General features: G+C 39.2%; 1 protein-coding gene and 1 long non-coding RNA gene across 31 annotated transcripts in view; one reads left to right on the top strand and one right to left on the bottom strand.

The window, feature by feature from the left end:
- The window catches only part of LOC134761933 (uncharacterized), a 32466-nt gene extending 20374 nt beyond the window's left edge, over positions 1-12092 (top strand). For 10 of the 29 annotated variants that reach the window (XR_010141147.1, XR_010141119.1, XR_010141132.1 and 7 more), the window contains 2 exons: positions 1562-1713; positions 11859-12085. This is a non-coding gene — a long non-coding RNA (uncharacterized LOC134761933). Of the gene's footprint in view, positions 1-1561; positions 1714-4450; positions 4942-9026; positions 9075-11858 lie in introns of those variants that run through there. The other 19 variants (XR_010141146.1, XR_010141133.1, XR_010141122.1 and 16 more) reach the window with 11 other exon arrangements.
- The window catches only part of CLVS1 (clavesin 1), a 437253-nt gene that overhangs the window by 218742 nt on the left and 198325 nt on the right, over positions 1-20186 (bottom strand). The window lies entirely within an intron of this gene.

Genomic DNA, 20186 nt, shown 5'->3' with positions numbered 1-20186 from the left:
GTAATAATAATAGCTAAAACTTATTAATCTTTCCCAATGTATAAGCATTATAGCAAGAACTTTTCAAGCAATATGGCATTGAATCCTCACAGTAATAACATGAGGGAGTACTTGTATTGCCCCCATTTTTCCAGGAAAACTGACTCATAAAGAAATTAAGTAACATGCCTGAATTATTTGGGCAGCTGGGATTGTAATCCACATCTGCTTGTTCTTAAGATCAATGCTCTGACCCACTGTTCTGCTATATTATCTGCATCCCAGAAGGATTAGGCTATCAGGCCTCTTGGAGAACTAAAAGTTGTCATATCTCAATGCCAGCTCCTGTGATCTTGTAACCAGGTTCTATTGTGGCATCTCCAACCATTTCCCCTGCTTCTACCAGCTGCTTCTTTTTCTCTTCTTCCCTCTACCTCATGATCCCTCCTTAATTATGGCCTCTGCTACTCAAGCCTTCTGCCTACTGCCAGTTCGATCTGCAACTTTCCTTATTCTGTCTTCTACTTACTGAGATTCTTTTTGTATGTTGCATTCAAACTTTCTTAGAACCACAGTCTGTTTGGTTTATTTAGTCATTATCAGGTGAAGAGTAGTCTGCTCAGTTAAGATGCTTTCATAGGCAGCATAATAGGCCTCCCATTGCTATTAGCCTTTTGCTCAGCACCAACCTTTGTTCTAATTAGTTGTGGCTAGGGTGATGGTGGAAGTGACATGATTGTAATGAAACACCCATGGGCACTTTTCTCAAAGGGCATTGCAAAAGGTGTTCAGAATTTCATGGCGTGTTAGTTATTTGTTGCTATATGAAGATCTTTGCAGTTTTTAAGACTAAAATTGGCAAGCCAGTCACTTGGAAATGTTCCTAGGATTTGAGATATAAGAGTAGTATATTTATGTGGCTGGAGTGTCCAAAATGATCTCGAATCAGAAGGGCAGGTTGGGATACAGGAGGTAAGTGGATACCTTGAAGATGCAGAGTACAGCAAGAGGGCCTTGGATATCTAGTGGGATGAGGTAGGAAATGCGGCAGAAATACAGAAAGAGATGAACCAGTAAATGGAAGGGCACTCTCTGTACTAGTGTGTTAGGGCTGCCATGACAAAATACCCCACATTTGGTGATTTAAACAACATAAATTTATTTTCTAACAATTCTGGAGGTTAGAAGCCTCAGATCAGAGTGCCAGCAGGATTGGTTTCTGATGAGGGCTCTCTCCTTGTTTTGCAGATGGCTACCTTCTTACTGTGTCCTCACATGGTCCTTTCTCTGTGTATGCACATTCCTAATGTCTCTTTCTCTTCTTATGAGGCTATATCAGTCCTATCACATTAGGGCCCCACCCTTATGACCTCATTTAACCTTAATTACTTCCTTAGAGGCCCCATTTCCAAGTACCATCACATTGAGGTTTAAAGCTTCAGCATATGAATTTGGGGGACATAATTAAGTCTATAATACCCCCAAATGCATTTCCCTACCCTTTAGGTGATGAACAGCCCTGTACTCATCCTTCTCACGCAGCTTAACAACTGATGAAGACTTTCAATATATCTCATTTCAGGAACGAAGGAAAAATTACATTTCTTTGAAGTTTTCTGGAGATTTTTGCAATGATGCTGTTGATTCTGCTCAAAGGAGAACTGTGTAGAATAAATGCAGCAAATTCAAGTTTCTGAGTATAGATTTGAGGAGGATTGTCTCCAACACTGAAAAGTACGTGCATTTCTCAAATGAGAATGTAATGCCATTTGGGGAAAAAGACTATGAAGATGTGTATGTGCACATTAATAAGTTAATGATCACCAAGCACGGGGGCTCAGGTCTGCAGTCTGAGCACTTTGGGAGGCCTAGGTGGGTGGATTGCTTGAGCCCAGGAGTTCAAGACCATGTGATGCAACATAGTGAGACCTCATCTCTACAAAAAACACACAAAAAAATTAATGATCACTTATGAGAGCTAAAGTTGTTTTGAAGAATATGAGAATATCCCAAGACTTCCTCTTTTCTTGAGCTATTACATTCACAAATAAGGGACTTTGTTGCCACAAAGAATAAGGCAAGGCCCACGGAAATGTATATCTAGTTTCTTTACAAAAATACTTTATTGGCATATGTTAATGCAGATATTTAATGGTCTTACTATTTTAATTATTTTCCTTTTCAATTTCAATATAAATTCATAAAGAGTTTAAGTAACATGCCTGAATTATTTGAGCAGCTGGGATTGTAACCCACATCTGCCTGTTCCCAAGGTCAATTCTCTGAACCACTATTCTATTATACAATGTGAATCCCAGAAGGACTGGGCTATCAGGCCTTTTGGAGCACTAAAAGTTGTCATATTTCAGTGTCAGCTCCTGTGATGTTGTAATCAGGTTCTATCATGGCATCTCCCACCATTTCCCCTGCTAATACCAGTTGCTTCTTTTTCTCTTCTTCTCATAAAACTTACCATAAACTTCGAATAATATTTATAAAACTTATGATAAAATAACTCATCAATACCAAATATCAGTAGTCTGATTTTTTAATGGATTCAGCAGAAATTCGACATCATTTTGAATTCCAAAAGAACAAGTTTATCTAATGTAGAAGATAAACAGTAGCAAGTGAGTATTTAATTAAGTTTGTTACTTACTATCCATCTAATTTAAAAATGTACCCTTTTACCCCACGCTTTGAATAATATGAATAACAATGTGTACAGAAAATATTTGCTATGCTGATTTTTTATCTTATTTAAAATAAGATATTTAAAATTCACACTCTTTTATTCATGTAATTTTATACCTCCATGACAAATACTATCATATTAGATGAGGTCTCATTTCTCCTAATGACAATTAATCAATTTCAAAGTTAGTATTATTTCTGAATTCACATTAACCTTACCAAAAATTTTATTCAGACTCTGAAACTGGATAAAATATTTACTAGGTTTTAAAATCATGTTTAACATATTTATTATATAGATGTATTCATAAATAAATATTAAACCAATCAAACATCCAACTTACATGTGTATCCTATAACACTGATTATCTCAAATTACATTCTTGTGATGTAGTTCAAGTTTACATCCTTCTGGCCTCCCAAAGCTTTCAGTGGATATCTTAATAGGGCATCAGAGGGGAGTTATGGTTTGGCAAATCGATGCTACAAATCATGTCTGAATGCATTCCAGCTGCTATGAGTTCCTCTTTCTGCAAAATTTGAATGCAGTTATTCAAATTTTGTGGAATTATTACTGCAGGTCTTTTTAGCTACTACAAGAGTTTGGTTTTAACGTTTGTAACTTGCAAGTCAGTATTCTGAGAGATCATTAGAAAAAGAGGGAATTGATCTTTGGGAATAGGAAAAAAATATAAAGCAACAGGCAGAGGGAGCAGAGTTCTTTCATGAAGACTTGGGAGAGATGAGAAAACTAAGGCACCTCTGGCCAAGAATGGCCTTCGCCTCACTGCCTGATGGGAAGCTGGAGCTGGGATGCAAAATAAGAGCCAGCTCTGAGTAGGTGCTTGTCATGACATCACCAAGCACAGCTGTGTTGTAAGGAGGAGGAAAGCTGGGGCAGGGATATACACTTCAGGCCTTTTTACACCCCAGATTTTTCCATTCATACCTCAAAAGCTAAGTCAGTCCAAAGGGGAGGCCCCGGCTCCCACACCCGAGAAGCTAGAGATGGAGTTTGATTGGCCCACTATGGCCAATGACTCTCTCAGCCACATGCCATCTCTGGTAACAGTTTTATGCAGGTGGTGCCAGCCTGTCAGTGAGGATGCCTGATCCATTGCTGTGGCCCCTGTCCCAAGCTTGTGCTGTCAATGCACCAGTGCTCACCACCAGCTCGGCCCAGAGGCCCCAGGAGCATGGGAGTAGGAAGGCAACAACTATCCTCATGTCCCAAGGCAAAGCCACCCTCAGTGATTCCAAGATAATCACCTCTTCTGAGGGAGACCCACTGAGTCATTCTAAGGGGCACAGCCCTAAACTGGAGGGTGTGCATTGGAGGAAAGAAGTTACCTTCAATTATTTCAAGGCTCCTGTTTCACTAAGAAAAATATATTTTATCTATATCTATATCTACATCTATACACACACACATTAATCCCTGATGACATTCACTAACACATATAACCAAATAAGTTTGTGCTATTAACACTAGCAGAGATCTTGGAAAGTTATGTCCAACACCTCCAAGTTATAACATCAGAAAAATTTTGAATATCTGCTTTGAAAACAGGACATGGGAGGAAAATGCTCAAAAAAAGGAAACACATCTATACAAGGATCCTTTTAAAATTGTAGAGGAAGATGGGCATAAACATTTTCTAGCAATCCAAGACTGGTAAACAGAAATTAGTGTTACAGTAAACTTATGCTATTTAAAGAGATGTTCAATGGCATAGTGTTTCCTTAGCTTACTGGAATATTTTATATCTTTATTTAGTAGACGTAAAAAGTTTCAAGAGAGAAGAGGCCTTCTGTTTTTGCTCACCACTATGTTTATTGTGGGAGATCAGAATATACCTTCCTGAAATATGAAGGATTGTTGAGCTGAAGACAATTAAAAAGAAGCAGATGCAGGAATGCTCTCGGCCCCCACCATTTGCCAAAATTAGGGCATAGATTTACAGTGACAATAGGTATCTACTCCCCACTCACCCGCCAGACCACCACTAGAAAGAACAAAAGTTAACCATTGAGGACAGCTTTAGACCCTTCTAGGACTGGACATGATACCAGAGGAATCTACATTAACAAGCTTTACTAACTAACTTTTACCTGCTAGTTATTTGCCTTCCCACTAGTTGCTGCACACAGAGACTCAAAGTCCTTTTTTTTTGTCTTGTCACTTCTCTAAAGTACTGTTCTTTGTTGAAGATGATATATAAGCTGGAATTCAAATACATGCTAATAAACTTCTGTTTCTCTCTCATTAATCTGTCTTTTATGTCAGGGGTTAATCCTAATTGAGAATCTATGGACGTTATTATCAACAAATATTTGTTGAAAAGATGAGTTTACTTGAGACTTCAGTAATTCCCTGTAATCTTGTTTTCCCCATAAGAACTTTATTTCTTCCCTAACCCCCACCCCCATGCATTTGTTGGGAAGAACAAATGAGGCCATATATATAAAGCACCTAGCAGGCCTAGCTTTAACATTTATGGGAGCTGAAAGTAGTAATAGAGTAAAAACAGAACCTCCCCTATACTCACCCATAGACCATCCCTTCTGTCTTCACCTGTGTCTTTGTCCTGCATCGTTGGAGGCTTCAGATCTGTGTGCGGACATCATACACAACAAAGCTCATCTGACCTGACCCCAAACCAATAGCTCAGGCACCCTCAGGAAGCAGGACCTTATGCAGAGGTCCACACAAGCCCTGAATGCAGGTTTGGGGACAATTTGTGCAGAAGATCCTTGCGTCCTGGTCCTTGGAACATGGGAGTGTTGTATAGACTCCAGATATCCATGAGCTGTGCACCTTGAGCTCCTCATCCTAGGGAAATGGTATGCACAGGGTGAGGGCAAAAGCTTCATTCTTCAGCCTAAAGGTAGTGCTTGGTGCTTAGAACATGCGTGGTATATTAAGTGCTGTATCAGTGGAGAGAAAGAGAGAATGTGGCTCCTGAGTCAGCAAGACTTGACTCCAGTCAGACTGAGTAGGTCAACAGCTATAAAATAAAAAGGTATTGATAAAGAATTTACCAGTAGGAGCAACAGCTCTCCTAAACATCAAGAGGTGTTAAAAGGGTAAGGAACAAGGCATCAAAGGAAAAATTTGACAGAGAGAACAATAGTAGCCACTGTGCTCGGATCTATTTGGGACATTGGACTGAAGCCAGCTTCCCTTCCTTTGAGGGCACCATCCCGTACATAACTTGTCCTCCTTGACCCTCCCAGTTCAACCATTAGGTCGCTTTTCTGTTTTTACATAATAACTAACATTTGAATCTTTAAAAACAAAAAAAGTAAGACTTTTCATAAACACCTATTATCTTGTATCATTTTATTCATTTTTTTCTTTCAGTAATAGAATACTTACTGTGTTAAGTGCTAGGAATGCAAACCTGATTAAGACATAATCATTTGTCATTGAGGTAGGTACATAAAGCCAAAGGAAGGAGCTGATTATGTGAGCAAATAATTATAGTGCAATCTGATAAGTGCTAGCTATGGAAAAATGCTGTGGAGCACTGAAGAGGTTTAAAAACTGAGTCTAGTTTAATTAAGATCTAAAAACAAACAAGAGAATTTTGTCAGAAGTACAACTTTACTGGTGCATGAATGCAAGGGTTTCTTGAGCAATCTTTTTAACCTCCCGCTGGGACTGTTTGGGATTATCCCTAGAAGAGAAAAACCAGAACGAGCAAAGGGGAAAAGAAAAATATATTCCAAGTTCATTCACCACACAGGGAATAAGAAATAAGAAGGGAAGGGAAGAAATTGAAAATAGAGTGTAAACTAATGTGGGTGGATATTGATGGCAACTGGTTGGACCAAGAATGACAGGAGAGTGTTTTCGAATTACCAATCTGGATTTTGTCCTTCATTTTGTAGGCACCTTCCCTGCTGATTGCTAATGGCTTAATCCAAGTATCTTAGAAAATCCCAAGCATAGTTTTCTTAATGGATGTTCAGCTCTGAGTCAGAAAGTGCAAGAAATCCAGAATTTCACAAACTAAACCTTTCTTCCCCTTTAATGCTTAGATGGTGTAGCAGTGACTCTCGATTAACCATATTAATGGCAACTTAAATTATGAAATATCACTGCCTCTTATGCAAAACCATATGATCTTCTTAAAATGAAGTCCTGTTGACATAAAGAAATATTGCACGAGCAACATGATGGCTAAGAGAGAATAATTTCTAAACCTGTCATAGGGTTTTATTTATTTGAATTCAGTGGTTTGTTCTTTTGAGGGATCAATGGTATTGTAAAGGTAAGACCTTTGAGAGACTAACTTTAAGCTTCTAGAAAGAAATGCTATAATCAAATTGGTTTTTACTGGTTGTTTTCTTCATTGTGCAAAATGAGCAATAAATTTAGCCTGTGTGGGGGATTGAACTCAAGATCACAACTCAGCTTTCTCCCTTAGCTTGGTCAAATTCTTCAACCTTTTGAACTAAGCTTCCTTTTTACTATTCCTTCCAACATACTTTTGTTGTTTCACAAATATATGAAGTGTTATATTAACGACCTAAATTTTTAGTTTGTTGTGACTTTAATCTCTTCAATAAATACAACCATGTATGCAGTGGAAAGGATGCAAGATGGGTAATCAGGATATTTGGGAAGTAAACTGTGTGTGAAACATATTGCTAACCAGTTACCTAGAATAAATTACTTAACTCACAGTTTTCTCATTTCCTTATTGATAAAAACTGGGTCACAGATTTAAATGCATCTAGGTGCCAGGCAGGTAGCATAAATTCATAAATGGGGTCAGGAATAAGGCAGCAGTAATGGTGGGGAATGTGGTAGACTGAAGATCAGTTTGCATTTCTTAAAGACCTTCAAAATAAAAACTAAAAAAATAAAAAATAAAAGCAATCTTTAGGCCAGGCCAAGCCTAGAGGTCTCCTGTTTGCAATCTCTGGGTTCGATAATATTTTTCTTCCACTTCAATTATAATAATTTATAGCCTTTTGTCTTTCTTTCTTTTTTTAATTTTTGGCTTGAAGTCAAAATTTCCCAGCATCTGAGCAATTTATATTCCTGATTGCAAATTGGGCACCTTTAAAAACTTCATTAATTCTTTGCATCACCAGAGAGCCATCCAATAAATTATTTATTCAGTTGGACTGTTTATGTATTACTCAATGATTGCAGTCTTTAAAGCTGTCTGACAACCCTATTTGTACTTGGAGAAATGGACAGAGTTGTAATATGAATTATGAAGACATAAGAAACTACAAGTGTTAATTTAAGAAAGTAGCACCAAATTTCAAGTAACTCCATCTAAACAGAAAGGATGTGTTTTAAATCAGTTTTAAGCTACTCAAATTTAAAAATAGCCAGTGATTGTGTGCTCCTTTGCCATGATGCATCCTCAAAATGAAGATGAATTTTGGGGACCTGAAAATCAATCTCGGCGTGATGAAAGAGAGAAGTAGCAATTTTCCAGATTTGATGAAAACATCTCAGATTCGCTACATGTTTAAAGAAATAAGGCACAAATGGTAATGAACTCACTAATCAGAATTTGGTTAAGATGCAGGGGGAGAAGAAAACAACAAGGTAAAAGTTCAAAGGAATTAAGTATGTCCTTGGTTAAGTGATTCACTGGGGTAGAGAAATGACCTTATCAATAACCATCAAGAAGATTTAAGCTCAGGGAAATAGAGCTAATTTCCACTAGAATAAGTGAGTACATTCAGCATCAATGCAGGGAATATAAAAAGTCAAAGAATATTTAATCTAGTCCAAGCAGATGGCAACAAAATGAAATAGATTCCCTAAAATAGCACTGAAAGAATGAATATTACAGCATCTTTTAATCACCCAATGGCTCACAGCACAATGCTGGGCACAGTGAAGGTGTTCAATAAATTACTGTTGATTGCCTAATACCACGTGAAACGTTTAAAATATTCTGAATGTTATTTTTAAGAAATTTTAGCCAGAATAATTAGCCATTTCTGATACTTACATATTCAGAATGACTCTCTTATCCCCATACAGCTGGCAACAAGACTTTTATATTGTGTTCAGTATCCAGCAGGGCCCATGAATGGCAAAGTCTCCTCCTCTGATCGATCCATCAATAAAGAGTTAATTAATGGCCTTTTTCATGCTTGACTTTGAAAAAGATTTCTTAATAGCAGTGAGCTGAATTTTCTTAAATAAATTAACTCAAAATGACAATATAGTTAACGATAAATTAAAGCCTATTTTATGAGTCTTGAAACATAATCATGCTAACTTCGAAAGCTTACATTTGTTATATGTATAAACAGGCAATAAACCCAAATTAGCTATGTACCTCAGTCATGATTATCATTTAATATATTTGCAGTTGAGAAGGATGCTTAGATTAGTCACAAGAAGAGGAAAATCTAAACTGGTATGGAAAGTTGTTTGCTTTTTAAATCACAGCTGTTTAAGCAGGATATGGGAAATACGAGTGGGTCTATCTTTCAAGGCCAAAGATAATTTTTCCTATAAAATTATAGTTGGCTAAATACCCCATGCTCAAAAAACAGAGGCTAAATGTGACTGATCTAAAACAAAGAAAACTTTAAAAATAGTGGACGGATATAGATGTGTGTATGTATTGGAGATAGAGAATGGATTTATGGCTTATTTTATTCTATTTTGTTTCTGTGGGTCTTAATTTTTAGATGCAGCCAGGAACACAACACAAATTTAGATACAAGATTTATAAAGTTATAAATACATAATTGAAAAATGAAAAACTTAAAAAATAATAATAATAATACCCTTGGATTACATGGATAGTTAGTCTCCATAAATACAAAGACATGCCCCCACACTACGCTTATCTTTCTCGCTGGTGGTATGCTGTGAAGGACTGAGTGGGCAACAAGGAAACTGAAATCTCCAGATGATCAGAACATGTATTTCTTTCTGCAAGTGAATACAATGAAATGAGATAATAGGTTAATGGCAATTTTATTTCTACCATCAGGCACCCATTCTGGGTTTGAATGCCTTGTCTCTCCTGAGATTCTGTCTCTGCATCCTGCAGCCAGTTCAAAGTGAAACTGCCTCTGTGTGGCTCCACAGTGTTGGGATTTCAACAACAAGCATTGGGATTCACCAGGCATATGGGTTGACACAAAAGAGCTACAATATTTTGGCTAGAATCCCAAATAGCAATCTATTTTTAGTCCATTACAAATATCCATTAGCTATCTATCATGAGCCAGGCACCTTTTAGACACTGGGGACTGTCAAATAAGAAAACAAATCTGGATTTATTAAGAGAGACTTTATTTGAAAAGATTATTGCAAGAGGGGAAAAGAACTATTGCATAGGGTGAGTGAAGCTATTGCCACAGGGACAACACTGATCTGTAATCATCTCAAGGGTTATGCAAAAAGGGCATTTTTTTTATAGGAAGGAGCAAAGAGGCTAGGAAAAACATGTGTAGACAAATAGGATGAAAAAGGATTTCAATAGGACCCAAATAGATGTGGAGAAATAGGATGAAAGGGTGGCATGATTGGATGGTAGGTCCAAGAATGTTTTACCCTGAGACCAACCTAGTCTCTGGGGCTGTCTGCTGGCTCAAGCAGAATGTGAGCCAAAGTTCTTTGGCCTGGGGGAAGAAAAGGATATTAACCAAATTTGGTTAAAAAGCATTTTGTTCCAATTGATCAGTGGGGATTGGCCAGTGGGGAAAAGCAGTTCAGCTATGCATTTATGAGGCAGAAAAAAAGAAAAGAAAGAAAATTTGGAGGGTTTGTGTCTGGCATTGTCACAAGTAAACAAGGGAGGTCATCTGTTAATCTTATCAAAGATAAGGATGGGGAAGGATGGTTCTTTTAAAGTAAGCTGTTTCCCAGGACACAAAGGGTAAAGGGATTTCTCAACTTCTGCTGTCTTTCAGGATCACAGAAATCAGGTAAATTTTAACATTGTCAGGACATAGCAACAAAACAGACAGGCTCTCATCTGACATTTCATGGGGAGACGAACAGGAGGCCTTAGACCTGTCCATTGCTAGAACTCAGATCCTGCTAAGAGCTAGGAATAAACCCAGATGGAATAACAATGGCAGGCAATGGCTGGCGAGGGGGGCTTCTCTGTGGAGACAGAGGAAGATCTCTTGGAAGGGGTGACAACTGAGTTGAGAAATAATTGGTGCACAAGAGCAATCATGGCATGCTAGCTCATTCTGAATGAGGTAGAGAGAAGCCATAAGATGGGAAAGGAGGCAGGACCTGAGTGGCTGTGGCCCAGCAGGCCTGGTGAGGGGCCCAGATGCTGGCTGCTCTGTAGTAACAGAGGGTAAGTGGAGCAGGCAACAAGTTAGGAAGTATCCAGGACTTCAACAGAGAAGGAATTACAGTCTGGACAGGGGCTGTAATAATGGAATAGTGAGAAGTGGTCAAATTTAGAGTATATTTTGGAAGCAGAGCTGACAACATGCTAGTGAAACTTAGGTGTAGTGGGAAAATCATAACAATAACAACAAACCTCTCATAGAATTTACGATGTGTTAGGCACTAACTTGAGTGCTTTACATTTAAACTTCACAAAATTTCAAAGAAATAGGTACTATTATTATCCTGACTTTACAGATTAAAAATGGAGACATAGATTATGCCCATTTATAGTTAAGGAAACTGAAGTAAAGAAAGATTAAGTAACTGATCCAAAGTCACTGAGCTAATAAGCAGCAGACCTGGGATTTGAACACTTGGCAGACTTCCATGCAGAGTCCAGCATGAATATTTCTCATAATTTGGGCCTGAACCAGTGGGTGAATGGTAATGCCATCTGTTGAGATAAATAAGCCTTGATGGGAAGTAGATTTGACGAGCAGATAGTAGCTCAGTATAGGCCATGTTAATTTTCTAATGCCTATCATACATCCATGTGATAATGTTGAAAATTTAACTGGATGTATGTTTGGAGCTCATGAGGAGTCAGGACCTCCCCTTATGGACCTGTGGGACTCCAAGCATGGAAATAAAGGAAAATCTTGAGTTCCTTCAAGGGAAACTCCAGGCACCTAGCGCTCTGAGAAGTAAATAAACAACTTGATAAGCAAGAAAGTAGCTTAAAACAATAACCAATGAAGCTAGAATCATGGGACAGCTGGTTTCCTATAAAAACTAAAGATAACCCCACAACGTATGTCTCTGAGTTGTTTTTCAGAAACCCCAATTCCCACCAACTTCAGATCTCCATTCCTACAAACTTCACCTCTGCTGGTATGTGGACATCAGAGAAGGGGGAACTGGAAACTGAACTCTGACCACCATTCTGTGTTCTAAATGTCTTCCTGAGGGGCCTGGAGGAAGTTACACTCATAAGCCAGAGCTAACATTCTTTTCTGCTGACCCCAAATTTTAAAATAAAGCTTCTCTTCCTTAACCAATTGCAATTCAGAAAATCTTTGAATCTGACTACAGTCTGTAAGCCTCCACTTCAAGATATCCTGCCCTTTTAGGCCAGAACCAACGTGCAACCTTGATGTATTGATTTACAATTTTGCCTGTAACTTCTGCTTTCCTGAAATTTACTCCTGCTGTTAAAAGACCCTTACCTGTAAGCTACTGGGGAGGTCAGGACTTAAGCATTAGCTGCTTGATCCTCCTTGCTTGGCACCCTGAAAATAAATGCCTTTCATTTCTCCCACTGCAACCTTCGGTGTGCATATCTGATATTACCATACCAGGTGAGCAGACCCCATTTCATATCATTAAACTCAGAGAAAGTTCCAATTTGGAGCTAGAACATTCAGCATCTTCAAGTGTATAGAAAGCATTTAACATCATGGGATTGAATGAGATCACCCGGAGAGATACAGAGGGAAGAAAAAGACAAGGTCTGCAACCAACTAATGTCAGAGGCTCAAGTGCCAGCTTGAGCCTCTATTATAGGTTCTCTTCATTTTGGCATGAGGGTATCTGTTCTGATACCTCCTTTTCACACTGTTTCAGCTTGAAGATAAATTTTTGAAAGTCCACTGAAAGTTCATTTGCAATTATTTCAGGTAGTCGCTCTCTTTGTAAACAGAAACTCTCACACTCAATCTCTGTGACAATTACCACTTTCTCAACCCAAGATGCTTGTTTAGTGCCAGAACCCTAGACTGCTTGAAAGGAACATGTTGCAGTTTACTAAATGCTTTCATATCTACCATCTCATTTGATCTTCATAACCATCCCATGGGATAAACAGGGTACTGGCAATGATAACCCTTAATGAGGAAGGTCTAATGCTTAGAGAGACTAAATAGCTTGCCTAAGGCTCTATTATTAAGTAGCAGGACTCAACCCCATATCTTGTGATACCAATTCCTATGATCTTTCTGCAATGCCATGCCTGCTCAGGACACCTAGTATGCTGCATTATAGTGTTTGCAACTTCCATTCACTTCATCAAAAAAAGAAAAAGTAGAAATGCAAATATTTACCTTTCTCCTACTAGCCAAAATGTCTAAAGGTTGATACTGTTGAATCTCAGTACATCATGGATTATAAATAAGAGCCAATGAAAGGAGTTAGACAGGAACTGAGCAGCCTTCCAACACTTGCTGAAGGAGAGCTACCCAGTGGGGCTTCATTATTTTGCTAAACATGAATTCTCAAAGCATGAAACACATTTTCATATGTAAATACAAAACTATATTCAAAAGTCAACTGAAAATAAACTTCATTTTTAAACCACAATTGTATATTTGTGTTATTACAAATAATTGATAATTTATATTCAAAGAAAAGCATGGGGGTAAAAAATAGCAATATATAAAACCCAGACCCCATCCTCTGCTGGGGAAATGGCAGGGAGTTTTAGCAGAAATCTTAAGTAAATTATTGTAAATATGAAGAGGTTTTCAGTACCTTGTGCCAATCAAGCTGAATACTTAGCAGGGGACATCTTTGGGTCATTTTTCGTCTACCAAGTTTCCCAAGGAGGTGACTCTTTCTGGCTCCTCCTCTTTCGAATGCCAGCTGATTCAATCACTAAAAATTACATTCATCCTCCTGCCCTGAGACAACGTGGCACAGCAGGTTTAACTAAATTGCCCATAAGATCATCTTAAATCATGGGCAGCTTCCCCCAACAACCCTCAGTTCCAGTGTCTTCATCAGGAGCAGATGTGTGGTGCCTCAGGCTCCTAGAGCAATGAGTGCTCTTTGCTGCTGCAGCTCTGAATCTCCTGGCAGACCCGAGGCAAGAAAGGGCAAGTCAACCATAAAGAACAGGGAGGGTGGGAGCATCCTGAATGCCTGCCACCCTGTCACTGTGCACTCTGCCTGCAACCTGGGAGGCAAGAAGTGATGTGTCAAGGGAAAACTCATCCAAATATGAGATGGGTGTTGGTCAGCAGAGGGAGGATGCCTAATCTCTGTCTTTCCAGGTGCTGAAGTCAAAGACAAGTTTGTGCTTTGCTTGAAGTGGTACAATTCCTCCTTTCAGAGTAAGTAATAAAAAACCTTCTCAATTCTCATCAGATGTGCCTGGAGACTCTATTTTTTTTTTTTTTTGAGATAGTGTCTCACTATGTTGCCCAGGCTAGTCTTGAACTTCTCAGCTCAAACAGTCCTCCTACTTCTGCCTGCTGAGTACCTGAGATTATAGACACTGTGCCTGGAGTATCTGAGATTATACACATGGTGACTGTATGTTTGATGAGTGAACTCTGTTTTATTGGAGAGACAAGCAGCATCCTATGACGTGTTTTAAAAATACAAGACAGCTGAGCACAATCACTCACATCTGTAATCCCCACTAGTCCAGAGGTTGAAGCAGGAGGATCACTGGAGCTCAGCAGTTCAAGAGTAGCCTGGGCAACACAGTGAGACCCCATCTCAAAAAAATTGTTTTTTAATTAACCAGGCATGGTGGCCATGTGCCTGTACTGTCCACTACATGAGAGACTGAAATGAAAAGAGATCACTTCAGATCATTTAAGGCTGCAGTGAGCTATGATTGCAACATTGCATTCCAACCTGAGCAACAGAGGAAGATCTTGTCTCCAAAAAATACACACACACACACACACACACACACACACACACACACACAGCAATGAGAATTGCTGCCAAATGGTAGAAGAAAGAAAAGAAGCAGTGATTCAATGCAAGAAGAGTGGGTCCCTTGCCTGAAGAACATGCAGCGTGGAGTCCTCACTGTCTTAATGCTTTCAGGCTTCTGAAGCAGAATACCATAGACTCAGTGGTTTATCAACAATACAAATTTAAGGCTGCAGTGAGCTATGATTGCAACATTGCATTCCAACCTGAGCAACAGAGGAAGATCTTGTCTCCAAAAAATACACACACACACACACACACACACACACACACACAGCAATGAGAATTGCTGCCAAATGGTAGAAAAAAGAAAAGAAGCAGTGATTCAATGCAAGAAGAGTGGGTCCCTTGCCTGAAGAACATGCAGCATGGAGTCCTCACTGTCTTAATGCTTTCAGGCTTCTGAAGCAGAATACCATAGACTCAGTGGTTTATCAACAATACAAATTTATTTCTCACAGTTTCCAAGGCTACAAAGTCCAAGATCAAGACATCAGCAGATTCAGGTTCTTATGAGGGACCCTTCCTGGTTCACAGATGGCTCCTTCTGACTGGTTTCTAACATGAGAAGGGACCAGGGAGCTCTTTGGGGTCTCTTTTATAAGATCACTAATCACATTCCTGAGGGCTCTACCCTCCTGATATAATCACCTCCCAAAAGCTCCACCTCCTAATACTATCACATTGAGAGTTAGGACTTCAACCTATAAATGTGGGGTGGGGTGGGGGGACAAAAACGTTCCATCTCTGGCACTCACACTCAGTCTCCAGGACTTTGTGTCTTTCTGGATTTGTAGAGTGGGTGGCAAATGGCAATATCCAACAGGGGCCCCTCTTGCACTCAACACTAACCCTGAACTATATCTTTTCTTCACTCCTATTAGTTCTGAAATTAACTTTGTTAGTCAAAGGATAGTAAACCCATTTGAGATTATAAAATAGTGTTGCTTAACCAGTGTTTCACAACTGCTTTCACATGAAGACACGCAGAACAAATGATAGCATTTATAAGGTACAGCAAGGTAAAGGGATGGGGCTGGTCAAGGGTCATCCCTCTGGACCAGGGCTTCCTAGCCACTTATGGGAAGCAGTATTGGAACACACACCAGTTGGAAGCTCTGACCTAGATCACAGAGCTCAAGCCACAGATGCTTGATTCTTTGATGACAGGTAAAGATATAAAACTAACTTTTACAATATTATCAGATGTCTCTTTAAAATGTAGATTCTGAGGTCTAACACTCACACCCAAACCTACTGAATCCAAATTTCAAGCGGTTAGGGAAACCCGGGAATTTGAATTGAAACAAGCTCCTTGTATCATTCTCAAGCACACCAAGTTTGCAAAGCTTTGTGTTTCTGTGTCTGCATTCTGAACACCATTATGACTTCCTCAGCACGGTTATCTACTTCCCCTTGACTCACTTTCTGGATCGGGGTGCTTCCTTGCTTCCTCTGGGGAGCTGGCCCTTATCAAGTTAGGGTAATAGAAAATGGAAACCGGACAAAAGACTCAGCACAGGACTTGGGCCCTAGGAGCCTGTCAATATGTTCGGGCTGGACCAGGCAGGACCACTTTTCTTTATCTCCTCCTTTTATAAGCAAGACCTGAAGGCCCTGAAGATCAGATGCCCCTCCCAGATGCCCACTCCAGATCCTATTAACCAATATTTTGTCCAGAGTGTTAGAGAAAGAAATGATGAAGCCCTGGTATGGAGAGGTGGAGAGGAGACAGAGAGAGGGGTAAATGTACTTATTCTTATTCAGTGGCTGTGTAGGAAGAAGAGGGAGAACCGATGTCTGCTAGCAGCCTAAGGAAAAATGTTTTGTTCTTTCCTTTGGACTATGAGTTTGCTGTTTGCTTTATCACTAATCATCAGTTTTATTTGCAAACAAATGGTCTTTCAGATGTCCCTGCACTTTCAGATGTTATAGACATAGTTAAGGGCACCACTATTAATTTAAATAAGTAAGCTCAAGCACTTTCTCTAACTCTCTGGCCATTAATATCCCTGTTTAAAAAAGGAAGAAAATGGACTGAATGGCATGCAAATAAGCAAAATATAGCATATAAGTGCTCTCAAGAGAACCAAGAAGGAACCAGAATAGAGTAATAAAGACAGGTAGCTGCCATTCTACTTTACATGAGGGAGGGCGATGGCAGGGAAGGAGGTGACATTTAAACTGAAAGCAAAGGGGGAGAAATCAGATATGGGGGTTATGCATTCTAGGCAGAGGCAACACGTGTGAAGGGAGCAATTAGCAGGCTCTGGAGTTACTGCAGCCCTATGCCACATGACTGGGTAAAGGAGGAAATGTAAGGTGGTGCTGCAGACTCTCCTGCAAGCCTGGTGCTGCAGCAGGGGAAGCTGGGGTCTGAGTACCCTCTGCATGCAGGGATATACCCGCAGCTGCAGCTGAGGCAGCCTGCCACACCGCCAATATCCTGCTCCTTGTCTGCTCTTAACCATAAATACCCATGAAATTCTTCACAATGTTCAGTGCTTCAGAGAGCCCAACCAGCACCAGTTTTCAAATTCTGAGCTAGAAGGTGGCTTTGAATGCATAGATGCTTGCTGCATGCGCCGCGCTACTGAAATCTCTCTCCTTATGATGCACATGAGCAACATGCTGCCTACATCATCTCGTTCTTTTATTACCAGATCTTTGATTTTGCCCTAAAAGCCTTGACTGCAGTTACTGCCATAGTTAATCAAACTCCACGCAGGACTGCATATGATAGATGCCTTGCAATAATTTCCCTGCAAGGAAAATATCATGTTAGTGATTCCTGCCTAAATAGCATTGTCTGGACATTTAAGGACTACCTGACCTGCTGTGTTTTGGGAATTTCTACTGATATGTCAAGGTCAGGAACTCCTCTGACATCTCAGCTTATATATGAGTGAATGTACCATGGTGCAATAATTGTTATAAAATAGGAGTTCTGTGAATGAAGCTAGGAGGAAACCCCTATCACTTTTCATGTCAGCCCTCAGCCAAATGGAAAACCCACCCAGGAAAAACAGCTTGACTTTCCAAGTATCTAAGCACTAGCTATTGTATTTCATTTTTTAGATGTGCTCGCTGGAGTTACTTGCTAATGGTATGCCTCAGTTTCTAAACAGAGATGATATATTAAATCACTTTGTATGTGATTTTTAACACATGTTCCTGCTACAATACTGTGGTAGTTTGACCACATAATTATTTCCTAAGCTTTACTTAGGAATCTGTAATAATACAATTTTTTAGACATTGGAACTTTTTAATGTTTTGTACCTATTAGGATGCAGTTAGGGAACATGTATCAACCTCCTCCTCTCTGTTTACTCTATACCTTTGGAATGTATAAAATAGAACCAAAGTTAGGCACTGTTTTTCCCTAAAACATTCTGTTGTGCAGAATATGCACTTAAAGGAACAAGAATGTTAATTATGTTAATTATGTAATCATTGTACTAGACAAGTAGATGGAAGTTCTAATCTAAGTATACAGAAATTCACTTACAACTCCCTTTCATGACATAAACTCAGTAGCGATTTTGAATTCACTCACAAAGGATGTTCTCCGTGGTTTAGGTGAAAGCCATTCAGCAGCCCTGGGTAAAGAGAGCAATAAATAACCTGTTCTGGAGTCTCGGGTAAGATGCCGGGGTCACAGAGGTGAGAACTGATTCTGCTGGTGCAACTAACTTGCACTTTGTTAGATGCTTCTGTCTCCTGATCCCCTCCCTCCACTGGGCTGCATTTATTAGTACTTGACTCAAGCCTGATTCAGAAATGTCCTCCTGATATGCATTTGCTCAATGATATGAAATAACATTTTCTTCTCCTCTCCTCACAAGGTATGTGGCACTACTTTGCACTCTCTGGGACATAGAATAAAAAATAATCTTTTAAAATATAAAATAGTCAATCTTTTGGAAAACTGAGGCAGGTTGCTTTCTTGCTGAATGCTATTATCTTGACTACTTGGATGCCAAGAAACTTTTACACATGCAGTAGCCCAAAAATCTGCAGTTCCACTTCTTGTTCATTATCAAAATCACTGTCAGTAAAGGCTTTTGCTATTAAAATGAGATTTGCCACCATCTAAATTAAAAAAGGCAAGAGCATTTGTGCAACAGAGATATGGCCCGTGGGAGCAGAGAAGAGAAGATTGGATGGGTCTGCCCTATTAGGAGGTTTCACTGATGGCTTTCCTTCATGCATTTCTTTCTTCCTTTTGTCCTGCCTTTCCCCCTGCTCCTGGCTGTCTCAGTGGTAGTAGTCACTACCACCACCACCATCATCATCACCACCACCATTGACATTAATAGCCACCAATACATATTTTATAAACTAGCAATGCATAGCAAGTCTCCTATTCTAGAGAAACAAGACACATAAATAATATATATATGGTAATTCAGAGCAGCATGAGCCAATGAGTGGCACAGAGGCATATTTATTTTCTCAACTCCAGATTTAGGTTAATATATCTCTTTATAAACATATCAATGAAGCCCAGCCTACTTATTTTTTTAAATTAGGTCCTGGGTTCCTTTTGCCATTTTCTTCCTCTTAATTATTCAGCTTTTTCTAGGTAAGTCTCCCAACCCTCATCCCTTTAACTTTGGAAAAATACTCAGTAAGCCCACTGTAACGTGGTTACAGATCTTACTGGTTTTTCAGCCTTTGCTCTGCAATGGTACATGCAAAATCTTACCACTCCAACTTTACAAGCAGACAGGAGCATTTCCAAAGTTAATTTTAGAGGACAGAGAATTGAAGGCATTGAAAATCATTCACCTAGCCTTTTCAAGTATGCTTGAATCATATATAATTTAAATGTTTCTGGTCTTGAGTTAAAACATATTTAAAATGTAATAAAATCTTAAAAGTCAAGATTTTTAAATGTATAGCTTTGCTGAATATAGACCAAATTTGTAGGAAGTCAAGGCCTGAACGTCATCAATTTAATAGGTGACAGAACAGCAAAAGGGATTTTATCAGTATTTGGTTGCTGCAAAAGAAAAATCTGTCTACTCAATTAGCACTGGGACAGAAAATGAAAGTGATGCTGCTAACGCATTTGTTAGCATTATCCCCACAATCTGGGTTTTGTTTAAATCAAATGGTGCAGCTATAATTGATTTTACCCCATTATAAAATGTATGTGTTATGATCAATCAAAGCCATCTTTTTCGTGTTGTTTCAGGGGAAAAATAATGTTGAACATTAGGAAAATTGTTTCATTTGCATGGGAAACATCACCCCAAAACTACACAGTATAATACCTTACAGGTCTTATAAACTTATACCTGCAGTAAGGAAATCAATAACAATAATGTAAAAGTAATTAAGAAGCTCTGGATTCCAAAACTTGACTTCTTTAAGCCAATAGAAGCTCTGCATGACATGGCAAGGCTCTAGAGATTTATTTGGTTTGAAATTT

Source organism: Pongo abelii, chromosome 7 (genome assembly GCF_028885655.2).
Source record: "Pongo abelii isolate AG06213 chromosome 7, NHGRI_mPonAbe1-v2.0_pri, whole genome shotgun sequence".
Classification (NCBI taxonomy): Eukaryota; Metazoa; Chordata; class Mammalia; order Primates; family Hominidae; genus Pongo; species Pongo abelii.
The sequence above is the reverse complement of the archived record's forward strand: the minus strand, read 5'-3'. Positions and strand labels throughout refer to the sequence as shown.